Source organism: Oryctolagus cuniculus, chromosome 6 (assembly GCF_964237555.1).
Source record: "Oryctolagus cuniculus chromosome 6, mOryCun1.1, whole genome shotgun sequence".
Taxonomy (NCBI): Eukaryota; Metazoa; Chordata; class Mammalia; order Lagomorpha; family Leporidae; genus Oryctolagus; species Oryctolagus cuniculus.
This window is the reverse complement of record NC_091437.1, coordinates 43,972,410-43,987,103: the sequence shown is the minus strand read 5'-3', so window position 1 is coordinate 43,987,103 and position 14,694 is coordinate 43,972,410.

Genomic DNA, 14,694 nt, shown 5'->3' with positions numbered 1-14,694 from the left:
CTTCTGTGTTCTTTTCTCCTCTTGTGTTACCACTTGTTTAAAAAGTAGTTGATGCTAATTAAATACAAAGTAGAAAATAGTTAAAAATCCAACAGCATTTTTCTATATCTGCAACAATTATTTAGAAAATATAAAAGTAAGGACTAAATCACATTAGAAACAAAAAAAGTAAAGCATGTAGTAATTAATCTAATTAAGATTGCACAAAACCTAGACTCCACTAAAGGTTCCCTGAAAACCTGCTGTACCAAGTTCATGGATGAAATGGCAACATTTGTAAACATCTCAGTTCAGTTCCTATTGAGTTAATCAGGTCATTTAAAGCACTACTAGTTGAAAAAACCTAACAGGATCTTCTAAAATATTTGATACTGAGGTTAGAGTTTTCAGTGAAGTATAAAGTGTAAAATAGCTTACAAATTGTCTAAAGAGAGAAAAGGCAGTAGGGGATTTGGAGTCACCCCTAGTAATATTAAACTTGTTACAAAGCCAAAGTAATAAATTGTATGATCCTGGTACAAAGATAAAAAACCCATTTCAACTCTATTAATCACATAGAATGCAGATTTAGTCACAAACATTGATCGACCTATCTAAAATCCTACGTAGCATATGAGAAGGATGGCACCACATATCAACGAAGAGCAGATGGGCCGGCGTCGCGGCTCACTAGGCTAATCCTCTGCCTTGCGGCGCCAGCACACCAGGTTCTAGTCCCGGTCGGGGTGCCGGATTCTGTCCCGGTTGCCCCTCTTCCAGGCCAGCTCTCTGCTGTGGCCCAGGAGTGCAGTGGAGGATGGCCCAAGTCCTTGGGCCCTGCACCCCATGGGAGACCAGGAGAAGCACCTGGCTCCTGCCATTGGATCAGCGCGGTGCGCCGGCCGCAGCGCGGCGACCATTGGAGGGTGAACCAATGGCAAAGGAAGACCTTTCTCTCTGTCTCTCTCTCTCTCTCACTGTCCACTCTGCCTGTCAAAAAATAAAAAAAATAATAAAAAAAATGAAGAGCAGATGGATATTTTAGGAGGATATAGTGGGAAAACTAGATTAATATACAGAAAAAATAAAGTTAGATCTGCACTGCATATCACATAAAAGTAAACTCTACAGGGACTAAAGGTTGACTGTGAAAGCAGAACTAAAAACTTAAAGAAGGAATATATGGAAATAATGCGATCTCAGGATGGGAAAGAATCTCTCAAACAAGACTTCCAAAGCAGAAATTGTAAGGACACAGCTTGATATATTTTAATACATTGGTGTTAAGGATTTTAGTTCAGTGAGGTATTCAATGAAAAAGTTGGGAGAGGGATGATGGAGCAGAAGAAAGGACTTCTATTGTTGAGAGAAAACATTACACACAGGACCGGCATTGAGACATAGTGGATGAAGCTGCTGACCATGACACTGGCATCCGTTATGGGCACTGACTTGAGTCCCAGCTATTCTATTGCCCATCCAGCTTCCTGCTAGTGACTCCGGTCACCCATGCAGGAGACACAGATGAAACTCCTGTTTCCTGGCTTTGGCATGGCTCAGCCATGGCCACTGTGGCCATCTGCGGAGTGAATCAGCAGATGGACGATCTCTCTCTCTCTCTCTCTCTCTCTCTCTCTCTCTGTCTTTCCCCGTAACTGTGACTTAAAGATAATAAATAAATAAACCTTTAAAAACAAAAAAGGGAACACTAGACACATATTCCTTCCCACTGCCCCAAACAAACATATAGGAAGAGAGATAAAGAGAAGAAAATAGAAAAATGGACAATGGTGTGAGAAATTAATGTGAAGTGGAAACATAAAGAGTTAACAAGTATGTGAAGAGGGAATTAAACTCATCAGTAATCAAAAAAAAAAAAAAAAACCCAAAGAGATCAACAATGAAATAGGACATGGTATGCATCAGCTTGACAGCTATTGAAGAGCAGGATAATATTGTTAGCAATCATGTGGGTAATCAGAGTCCTGTGCAGGAACAGTAAGAGTAAAGCTGGTCAGTTTGTTCTGGAGAGATACTTAATATACTTGGTGAGATGAAGTGTGTGACTATTTTAGGATTAATATTTCTTTTGCTGGGTACTCATCCCTAATAAACTTTCCCAAGTCCATGTTTGAGGGTGTTCAATGAAACATCTTTTGTGTTGTTGTGAAGTTGTAGGCAACCCAGGTATTCATCAACAAGAAGAGAATTGCTGAGTATAAAAGGGATAAACCCATAATATTATATTATGCAGCAATTAGAAGGTATAAGCTAGGGGCCAGCATTGTGGCGCAGTAGGTTAAAGCCCTGGCCTGCAGCGCCAGTATCCCATATCGGCACTGGTTCGAGTCCCGACTGTTCCACTTCTAACGTAACTTCCTGTTATTGTGCCTGGGAAAACAGTGAATGATGGCCCAAATCTTTGGATTCCTGCACCCATATGGGAGACCAGGAAGAAGCTCCCGGCTCCTGACTTCGGATTGGCTCAGCTCCGGCCGTTGTGGGATTTGGGGAGTGAACCAGTGGATGGAAGACCTCTCTCTCTGTCTCTACCTCTCTCTGTAACTCTGCCTTTCAAATAAATAAAAAAATGTTTTTTTAAAATAGAAGGTATGAGTTAAATATATATGTATTATAATACACATCTCAATAACATAGGGGTGAGTAAGGAGGGAAACAGAAAAAAAGGTCTATAGCAAAAATATTTTGTAACTTTAAAATAATATACAATGCAATACTGTGGTGTATTTCTCAAGGACACTTACAAATCCAGTGACATTTATTTAATGCAGTAGAAAAAACTGGAGCATGTATTGAGATATCAGGAAAAATGTGAGGAAATTTTAAAGGACCTATGGTGATATTTTGTCTTTAACCATAAGATAAAGTCAACTCTGCACCATTGAAAAAATACATCCATTCACTCACATAAAGAAAATTTACTCATTCAACAAATACTTCTTGAACACCTGCTGAAATGAAAAAAAACAAATCATCCAAATCCAGCCAGCTAGAAATAACCACTTTTGATATTTTGTACTCCTGGGCTCTTTTTTCTACCTCCTACTTTTGTTTCTGAATTCTTGACTAACAAAACTACTTTTCTGCTGAAACATATTTTCCATTCTGATAATTTTCCCAATGATACAAAACGTATGCTTTCCATCCTAAAGATAACCCCAAACATTATTTTGACCATCATCATGTATCTATTTTGTCATCTAAAGACAATGTCTTCAAATTGTTAACCAAACTTTCTTTATCATTTATTCCTCAATCTAAAACAATTTTTATTCCACTTTTTTTTAAAAACTGTTTTCCTCAAAGTTCATCAATAGATTCTTTATTTTTACTCAAATGATCTTTTTTTCTGTTTAGAACAATAAAGAATTCATTGGATAAACACCTAATATATGGTGTGATGTCAGGATTTGTGCAAGCACCAGGGCTTCATGATGATTCTAATATACACCCCATATTCCAGGAGGTCATGGGGGGTTAGAAAATAGATACAGAAATGCATAATCTGAATATCATGCTCTAATTACAGATACAAGGTGTGCCCAGCTTGCTATTAGAGCTCAAGTGAGAACTTTGGATTTACAAAGATTTCTAGAGAAGATTTATTCTCAGTGTGGAAGGATGAACAAATTAAATAGGATTAAGAAAGTCTAGGAAAGTGATTTTCAAACCTAGTCATGTAGTTGAACTCAAAAAAATTTTAATGCTCGGACTCTGATTCAGACTGATGAAATCACAATGTGTGTGGGTAGAAATTCACATATTATTTTATAAGACCTGGAAACCACAGTTCTAGAGTGAGAAAGGAACAAAAATAGTGGTGCAGGGGTGTGGAATGGTAGACTCTGTGAAAAGCAAGTCTCAGAGGTCACAAAGTCAGACTTTCAATCCAAAGACTATTTCTAGGCACATTCCTCATTAGTCTTTCCACAGTGCTGAAATGGTATTAGTCTGGATACGTTAGGTTATGCTGAAGTTAAGCACATGTTTTAGTGGTTCAGAAAAACAGTTGTGTTTTTGTTTTGCTTGTTGTCAATGAGGGTCATGGGGGAGGAGGGTGAGGGGTGCAGTTCTTCTTGATATCATTCCCACTCAGGCTTATGGGGCTTTCTCCTTGGATCCAATTCCTTTTCTGGAGGAAGGAAAACAGTGAGTTATATACCAATTCTCATAGGCTTTTACCCACAAGTCAGCCATGACACCTCAGCCAAATGAGACCATATGGCCATATCAAACAGAATGGGATGGGCATGGTCCTCCATCACGTGCCTGGATTATAACTGGAATGGTTAGAAAAGTCATTATCATGGTTATATGAAATCACATTGAACTCATTTGCCAAAGGTAGCCAGTTATAGTCATCTGAGGTGCCACACTATCATGTGAACTGCAAGTAGTAATGGTCACTACCTTTGTGGCATCTAGGATATTCTTATGGGAATTGTACTTTTTCATTCTCTTTTTTTTGAATGCTTATTTATTTATTTTTGGGCGAGTTACACAGAGAAAGGGAGAGAAAGAGAGACCTTCCATCTGCTGGTTCACTCTCCAAATGGCCACAATGGCCAGGGCTGGACCACACTGAAGTCAGGAGCCAGGAGTTTTATCTGAGTGTCCCACATGAATGGCAGAGTCCCTAGTACTTGGACCATCTTCTGCTGCTTTCCCAGGTGTATTAGCAGGGAGCTGGATCAGAAGTAGAAAAGCTGGGACTAGAATTAGTGCTCATGTGTGTTGTGGGCATTGCAGGCAGTAGCTTTACCCACTGTGGCACAATGTCAACCCTTTTTTTTGTTCTTACATCTAACTCTTTTACATTTTTACAAATTTTATTTAAGATGAACAGCTTCATGCATTTCATATATACTAATTTAGGAACATAGCGTTTCTTTTCATTCTACCCTTCCTCAAATTCTTCTACTTTCAATTTCCTAACCCAAGCCTTGCAGGATTTCCAAGATTTCATCACTTTCCATTTTATCTCTTTTATCTTAAGAGAGTAAAATGTATGTAACCATGATTTCTTGAACTAACCAGAATATGTATCCACCCAGGCTTCATTTCTCCTTTTCTTGAGGGATCCTCCCCTTATGAGGATAATTAAGGCTAACTGACTCATTCTAGCTTCCTCTCATCATTGTTTATGAATCAAAACATTCTCCAACTCTTTATGACTCATATGTAGTGTTATATAATTCACAGACAAACTTTATGGTAAAAGGATTATTCAATCCCATTTCATTTGAAGAAATTGAGATTCAGAGGGGAGACAAACTTTAACAGATTTCTGAAACAGTTGCATCTCCCCATAGCCACCCTTGTTTTCTTTCTACTTTGTAATATTTTCTCCCTTTAATGGGTCATCGCACTCAAGTATTCAAACAACTCATTACATGCTGGAAGCCAACACTGATCACGCCCACTTCAGGGCTGTATATGCATGGTCTCATTTGCTCTGTTGCAAAAAGCCTGCCCATTCCTCAACCATTAATAGAAGAAGGCTTTTTTGTATTAACGGAACTTTGATTTTTTTCCAGATAACCAACGCGTTCCATCCTTTGATCTGAGGGACCTCAAATTCCTCTCTTGGGCACTAAGGGCGGCACTGATTTGGTTGACTCTCACAATCATCACAAAGGGTAGCTCTGAGGGTTAGCCATCACCTAGTTCTGGAAAAGAAGTTATAAGAAGAAGTCTGCTAGTAAAACCTTCATTTTCCAGATAATAAGTCTGAGAAGAATGATGTGAAAGCCCTTTTGCCCCTCCTTTCCCTTTTGCAAACATGAAATTGATGTCTAGAAGTATGCCAGTCCTCCTATGACCAGGTTTTAACAAACCAACTTGAAGGAACATACTGAGTAGATCCTAAATCCTTGATGATATTTTGAATTCCTGGGCTGTCTACAGCCAGACTTCTTGTCATGAGAGAATAAATAAGTTTCTTATAGGTTTAGTCTTCTGTGAATTGGATTTCCTGCTATTTCTAGTTCAATGGATTCCTAAGTGATTTAAGAAACTGTTTTGTTGACAGACATAAAAGAAATCCCATTTGTATTAGAGTTTTTAGTCATCATCTGCCAACATCAGCTACTGCTGAGAGATCTTACTCCATCCACAGCTCCCATGGCTCAAACTGTGAATGGAATAGTAGCATTCTGCGCTGTGGGATCTTTCTCTCTATGGGTTTGACTGATCTCACAGTAGCCAACCACAGGGCAGTCAGTGAACTACGAGCAGAAGCCTACCGTGAAACATGGGAACTGGACTCTGAATCTTAGAATGGAGAGGATGAGCTCAGAGAGCTGAGTTGTGGGTAATGAAATGGAGTTGAGGCTGGGGTGAAGGCTAACCAGGGGAGAGGTTCAGAGAGACACAGAGATATATACCAGAAAAGAGAGAGCAAGGAATACCTTGAAATTTCCTGAAGAGCTGCTGAGTCTAGACTGTAGGTGCCTCTGTCATGAATCACCTTCTCCTTGGGACAATATGAGTGAGCCCTGTTCTTGTCCTGAAATAAGCCCTAATATGTAGTTGGCAAAATAGCTATATTTTGAGTTAAGTTTTTCATGTTTTCCAATGCCTCTTCCCTTGTGTGTACAGTAAAAGGTGTAATACCACCTCCTTTACAGATTTTCAGTTGAGATTATATGTGAACAAGACCTAGAACAGTGCTTAGCACAGAGCTAAAGCTTTTCAATTTTTCCTGCAAATATGTCTGTAGGAGGGTATAATGGACTGCATTTGGAGTAGGTATGCAGGCAGAGGCTTGGTTTACATGCATAAAGCTTTGGATGGGTAATTAAATCAGTGATCTTTCAGTTACCTTTATTTTCCAAGGTTCAGGATTTGTCAGTCTCTAATTGAATCAACTTCTCCAAGTATACCAATTCACTTCCTTTGTCATGTATTAATCCCCATAAGGGGGTGGGTTACAATGATTGGTTATAATTAGGGCATATGCCCTCTTTATGCACATAACAGACTGTATCCTACAGTTGAGAAAGGATTAGAACCATAAAATAAGTGATGCCAATCAGTCAATGGGAAGGTACTTGCACTGAATAGGTCATTCTGTCCTGGGTACCTCTCCCACAGTACCAAGAAAGCAGCTACTTAAACAGTGATTGACATTTGTTGAGTGTTCATTATTGGCTGGGTAGCCTGCTAAATGCTCTTCATGGCCTTTTTTTTTTCCAACAGTGCTCACAGCAATCTAAGATGCAGGTACTATTACCAGTATTTTATAGAGAGGTAGTACAGTAGAGAGATTGAGTAGGTTGTTCATAGCTGGGAAACTGGTAGATGGTCAAGAGGGAATGCAAGCAGTCTGATGTTCTATTACACATGAAATAACAGGAAATAGGAAAGATGATGTGAGAGTCACAGAATAAGAAGAATCTTGCTGAATAGATCCCCATGAATGACAATAAACATGAGAGGTTACTGTCCTCTTCCTACTAAAACAATCTGTAACATATCACCCTTTTCAGGAAAAAGTAATTTCTGGCCATCAGAAGACTATACCATTTGGGACTGCAGAAGCTCAAGGAGATATAGGGATTTATACCTACTTCTGGATAACTTTTTAACGAAATCATTCCCAATTGTTGGGTTTTTGTTTTCTAAGTCTTAGACTGTTAGGCTCAATATTTATTCATAGAGGTCACCTCCTGTTTGCCTTCAGGAGAATGCCCATGCTTTCTTTCATGAGCTGAAGTCCTGATACCCTGCTGTACCAGCCCCAACACCTGGCACTTCCACTTTTCTTCTGATGTGAGTTCCAGCTGTGGTGAAGTTCACGTGCACACACATGCACACACATCAATCACATTCGGATTACTGCAAGTCTCATTTTTTTTTTATTAGAGTGCACATGGTTTTCTTTTGTGTTATACTAGTGGACTTTTTTTTTTTTTGACAGGCAGAGTTAGACAGTGAGAGAAAGAGATAGAGAAAGTTGGTTCACCCCCCAAATGACTGTCACGGCCGGCACGCTGCGCTGACCCAAAGCCAGGAGCCAGGTGCTTCTTCCTGGTCTCCCATGCAGGTGCAGGGCCCAAGGACTTGGGCCATCCTCCACTGCCTTCCTGGACCACAGCAGAGAGCTGGACTGAAAGAAGAGCAACCCAGTGCCCATATGGGATGCCGGTGCCATAGGCAGAGGATTAACCAAGTGAGCCACGGTGCTGGCCCCAATACTAGTGGACTCTACATTTACTTTTATTTACTATAAAGTTTTTACTCATTTATGTGAAAGAGAGGAAGAACAAATAAGCAAGCCTGCTCCAATTTGCTTGTTCATCCCCCAGATGCCTATGACAGCTGGATGAGCTAGAAATTTAACCCAAGTCTTCTACGTGAGTAGCAGGGTCCAATTTTTTGAGCCATCAGTCCCTACTTTCCAGGATCTGTATTAGCATAAAGTTTAAGTCAGCAGCTAGAGGCAGGTATCAAACCCGGGTATCCCAAACTGTGTCTTAACTGCTAGGCTAAACACCTGCCGCTTTGAAACTCTTCAATGTGTCCAAAGTGCCTTGCTGTGATGATGTCTTTAACTTTTAGATACTGTTCATTATGCCTAAAGTTCTTTTCACAGCACTCTAACCCTTTCCTATGTCCTTTAGGTCTGGGCTTAATAGCTTTTCTGACTCTTCTGTCATTCTTGAGACTGCCCTAGGCATCATTTCCCGATGCTCCTAAAGTGTTTCTCTCCTCTTCCTGCCATAACTTACCGCAATGTGCTGCATTGCCTGTTAACTTAGTTGGTTCCCATGAGGAGAAACTAGGATGTGAGCTTATTGAGGACAAGTGTAGGAGGTCCAACAAGCAGTCTAATGGCTTAGGCCCTAAGTTGGTGCCTGGCACACTGCATGAACTCAGTAGAGTTTTCAAATTTTTTTCTTTTAATACCATATAATAGATATTTTTGGGTTTGCAGACCATATGATGTTTGCTGCAGTTACCCAACTTTGTTGCTGTAGTGTGAAAGCAGCCATAGACAGTATGTTAAAAATGCACACTGTTGTGTTGAATGCAACTTTATTTATAAAAATGGGTGTTGGACTGGATTTGTTTCATGGACCATCATTTGCTGACTTTTAATGGTAGCTGATGAAGAAGTGAATGAATAAACATAAATGAATGGGATTTAATTTAACACCATTTACCAGAAAGAATTTTCTGGTTGCTATAAAGAACAGTTTATCAGGAAACTTCTATTTTATTTTTGTCCTATTACATAACAGTTTTGATCCTTTCTGGTCTCTACTAGGTTTATTTTTGCAAGATAGGACTTGATAATACTGCCCCTGCTTGAAGGTTAGAAATGTCAGGTCCCTAAGGGTAGGAGCTATGCCTTATTCCCAGAACCTTACAGAATTCCCACATGTTCAGAGCATTACAGCATGAATAGAACCTGATCATGATTGAAGGGTTGCAGTGAAACCAGTGCTTGGACTGATAACAGTCTAAACTTTTAAGGTTAGGAAAACATTAAAATCACACAGCCAAATTACCACCATGTACATATGTTGCTGTGGATTTGTTCTGAGTGGAGGAGTGTGGTGGGGGCAAGAGGTACGGAGTCACCACACAGACCCCGGGAGTCGTGTGAAAGCGGGCTGGAGGCGAGCAGTCTGCAGACTCGTTTATTTCAGTTGGTACAGCAGCTTAAATAGCCTAGGCAGCCAATCCAGTCAGGGGTGGTTTATGCCCTAACTAATCACAGCCTGTTGCCAGGCAGTACCTGAAGCCATCCAATCACAGCCTGTTGCCAGGCAGGCTCCATTGCCAGGTGGGTTTTGAAGCCATTCCTGAGTAACTAACGCTCACTTGCCAGCAGCCATCTTGGCATGGCCTTCTCATTCCACCACATACACGTCTTTCTAATTATAAGATTCCAAATGACTGAAAACTCAACCCACTTTGGCTTTAGCCCAGAAGGTATTTATTACTTATTAATTTAGCCTTGTTTTAGGGGCTCAAAACATGTCACAGGTCTAGAAATTTTCTGTTTCTTTACTTGTTCTTTGTTCTTTTGTGAGGCAATGATAGCTAACATTAGCTTCAGATTCACAGCCTCATAGGCTCATATCCCTAAGTGTGGAGTATCTGCATAAGTAATCTGTAACTGTGAGCAGAAGACTTGTCTATCTTCCCCCAGTTATGTATAGACTCAATCATTTATTTATATCAGTATGGACTCTTAGGCACTTACTATATACTTTGAATTAGAATCCAGAATTGCTTTATTTTCTTGCTCATACTGTTCCAGTGTTGGTCATTGGAAGCTCTTTTAATTGTCTCCTGTGACCTTTAAAGTAATCCCATCTCTGGGGATTTGTTTGTTTGCTTGAAGTCCCTTACTTTTAGTTTCTGGCAGACAAGATGCTCCAGGCTCATCTTGTATGCTTCCTCTTTCAGCACTAGAATCCTCCATTTTTCTAGGTTCTTTTCATTGGAATGTGGTATTAAAAACTAAGAGCTTGGCATTACATATGTTCAAATATATACAATTTTTAAAGGTGATATTATTATAAAAACATAACAGAAAAAAGTGAATTTCTTTTTATTAAATTTTTTAGATTTTTTTTCTTTTCAGCTTTTCATCTAATTTTTTTTAAAGATTTATTTATTTATTTGAAAGAGTTACATAGAGTGAGAAGGAGAGGCAGAGAGAGGAGCGAGAGGTCTTCCATCCATTGGTTCACTCCCCAGTTGGCCACAACGACTAGAACTCTGCCAATCCGAAGCCAGGAGCCAGGTGCTTCCTCCAGGTTTCCCATGTGGGTGCAGGGACTCAAGGACCTGGGCCATCTTCCACTGCTTTCCCAGGCCATAGCAGAGAGTTGGATTGGAAGTGAAGCAGCTGGGACTTGAACCGGCTCCCATATGGGATGCCACACTGCAGGCAGTGGCCTTCCTGCTATGCCACAGTGATGACCTCGTCATCTAGTTTTAATCTACATATTACTAGTTATGCATTTATATAGATACTATTTGGTTGACATTTGGATATATAATGTACACAGTTCTTAAAAGAGTGACTAGAGTTTGGCTTTCCTACACTCATACCCCGCTCTCTACCTATCTTCCCAGTGCAGTCATTTTACAAATTTGTATTAAGCCATAGCCAGACTTTGCCTGATTGTGATAATGTAAGTATCTTACACATTTAGCAAATCTTCTATAATTACAATTCTTTTCTGGTACAGAATTTTGTGTTTCCTGGTTTTAAACTTGCTTCATTTTCCCTCTTCCTGAATTTCCAAAGTATCCATTAAAAGTCACCCAAGTGCTCTAAAGACCTATTAAAGATCTATTGAATTTATTTTTAAAATACCTGAATGTATGAGAAAATCAGTTTCACAGTGCACTCTCGTCCACTCCTTCAAACCTTAACCTCTGCCCTTCTGTTCTAGCCTGGCTTTGTTGTCACAGTGACCAGTCTCAAAAGTTGCCTCCCCTACCATCTCAAGTAACCCTATTCCTGATTTTCATAACCTTTTGTTTCTCCCTCCACTTGACTCTGGGATGGCCTTATAACTTGATTTTTTGACCAATATAATACTGTGGAAATATCCTGTATGATGTCTGAAATTAAGTCAAAAAAAAAAAAAAAAACCTTTGCAGATTATTCCAGATCCTGTCAGAATGGTAATTTTTGAGAAAATAAAAAATTATGTAAAAAAAATCATCTACTCTGAGACTGTCATACTGTAAGGAAGCACAAGATGCCAACTGGAAAGGCCATGTGGGGAGGCACGTTTCCAAGATGGAAGAGTAGGGAGGGAGCTTACTGCTCTAGCCTAGGAGGAGATAGTTTAAAAAAATGGAGTGGGAGCAGTCTCAGAGAAGTGTTAGGGAGAAAATGGCAGGGGAAACTCTACACAAATTAGAGAAACACGGTGGAAACATATTGGGGGTGTGGAGGACCACGACTCCAGACCCCAGCAGCTGAGAGCCTATGCACCAGTGTTGGAGAGTGAGGTGAGACCAGACTGCAGAAGCCCAAGCTACTGGCAAAAAAGCTGCAGGGAGAACCTAGAGGGAACCTAACTTTGAGCCCTCTAGGGGATAGTGTATCTGCCAAACTATAGGAGAAAAAAAAAAAAAAAACACCAGAAAAGGGTGGGACATGTTTCTCTCTCCCTGATCACCTTACAGCAGTGTCCTGTAGCAAGCAGATAGGTTGGGTGCCATTTTGGGCATACTTAATAGTGGTGCCATCTCGTGTACACACTAGCCAAATGGAGTCTCCTGACTCTAATGGGGAGAACTCATGGGGGCTAGGTGCTTGTGACTCTATGAGGATTGTATGCCTTACTGGAAAAGAAAATCTGAGGCTGTGTGGGAGAACTCATGGTGTGGCTGGGACTTCAAGCAGTCACTGTGGGAAACTCCACACACTCAGGGCTTCCTGGTTACTTGGTGAGAGACATTGCTGGGGAATCTGAGGTTACACTGAGGACTGCACAGACCCTTTGTGTGACTCTTGGGGCAGAGTGGAGAAACATTATATCCACTGGGGCTAGCGCTCAGGCACTGGACTCCTCTGAGGAGTGGAGATCACCTGAGAAGAATAAACCTCCCTTCTGGTAAAAAAAAAAAAAGAAAAGTTGAGATTTACCACACCAAACTTGAATGTGTCTCCTTAAATGTACCTTTCATCCTGGAAACTTAACAGAGCTCCCTGGCCACACCCACCACAAACATCTAGATATTCACGGAAAGACATTCCACTTTTGGATAGGGGAATAGTAAGAGATAAAAGCTGCCACAGTGGGAAAAACAAAGAAGAAACCAATGAGTATCTCACAAATGCTGAATAACAAACATACCAACACAAGAAACAAGAATAAGGAAGATAACAAGATGTCCCCAAAAGAACACAACACTTCAGTACTAAATTGTGAAGATGAATGATGATATTGAAGAAATTCCAGAAACAGGATTCAAAACATTGATTATAAGATAGTCAGAAGCAAATGCATGAACTACTGGAATCAATACATGACATGAAAGAAAATTTCTCCTATGACATTGAGATTTTAAAGAGAAATAAAAATGAAATGGAGAATTCAATAGAACAAATAAAAAATGTGTGGAAAGCTTTAACAACAGAATGGGTGAAGAAAGAAAACAAAGCACAAGAAATTATATAGTCAAACTAAAAAATAAGAGGAAATTAGAAAAAAAAACCACATCGGAAATCTACAAGATGCTATAAAACAACCCGAAATATGGGTTTTAGGAGTTCCTGAAGGCATAGAAAGAGGGAAAGTATTAGAAGGCCTTTTTAGAGAAACAATAAAGAAAATTTCCCTAATTTAGAGAAAGAAAGGGACATCCAAGTACAGGAAGCACATGGAACTCCTAAAGGACATGACCAGAAAAGATTTTCACCACAACACATTGTAAGCAAACTCACCACAGTAAAACATAAAGAAAATATTCTAAAATGTGCATGAGAGAATTGCCAGATTACTTGCAAAGGATTTCCAGTTAGACTCGCAGGGGAGTGTAACTGGCTAGGAGAGAATGGCGGGTTACAGTCCGTTAATATTTCATTTTCATGAAAAAGATTTTCTATCTTGTCCATTAAGGATTTCTATGGTTCAAGAATTTGTTTTTGAGAACTTCTTAATGTTCTTAACAATTTCTAGTGCAAAACAATCAACATGATACACCACATTAACAGACTGCAGAAGAAAAACCATATGATTATCTCAATAGATGCAGAGAAAGCATTTGATAAAATACAACACCATTTCATGATGAAAACTCTAAGAAAATTGATTATTAAAGGAACATTCCTCAATACAATCAAAGCAATTTATGAAAAACACACAGCCAGCATCCTATTGAATGGGGAAAAGTTGGAAGCATTTCCACTGAGATCTGGTACCAGACAGGGATGTCCACTCTCACCACTGCTATTCAATATAGTTCTGGAAGTTTTAGCCAGAGCTATTAGGCAAGAAAAAGAAATTTAAGGGATACAAATTGGGAAGGAAGAAGTCAAACTATCCCTCTTTGCAGATGATATGATTCTTTATTTAGGAGACCCAAAGAACTCTACTAAGAGACTCTTGGAACTCATAGAAGAGTTTGGCAAAGTAGCAGGATATAAAATCAATGCACAGAAATCAACAGCCTTTGTATACACAGGCAATGCCATGGCTGAGGAAGAACTTCTAAGATCAATCCCATTCACAATAGCTACAAAAACAATCAAATACCTTGGAATAAACTTAACCAAGGACGTTAAAGATCTCTACGATGAAAATTACAGAATCTTAAAGAAAGAAATAGAAGAGGATACCAAAAAATGAAAAATCTTACATGTTCATGGATTGGAAGAATCAATATCATCAAAATGTCCATTCTCCCAAAAGCAATTTACAGATTCCATGCAATACCAATCAAAATACCAAAGACATTCTTCTCAGATCTGAAAAAAATGACGCTGAAATTAATATGAAGACTCAGGAGACCTCGAATAGCTAAAGCAATCTTGTACAACAAAAACAAAGCCGGAGGCATCACAATACCAGATTTCAGGACATACTACAGGGCAGTTATAATGAAAAAAGCATGGTACTGGTACAGAAACAGATGGATAGACCAATGGAACAGAATAGAAACAGCAGAAATCAATCCAAACATGTAAAGCTGACTTATATTTGATCAAGG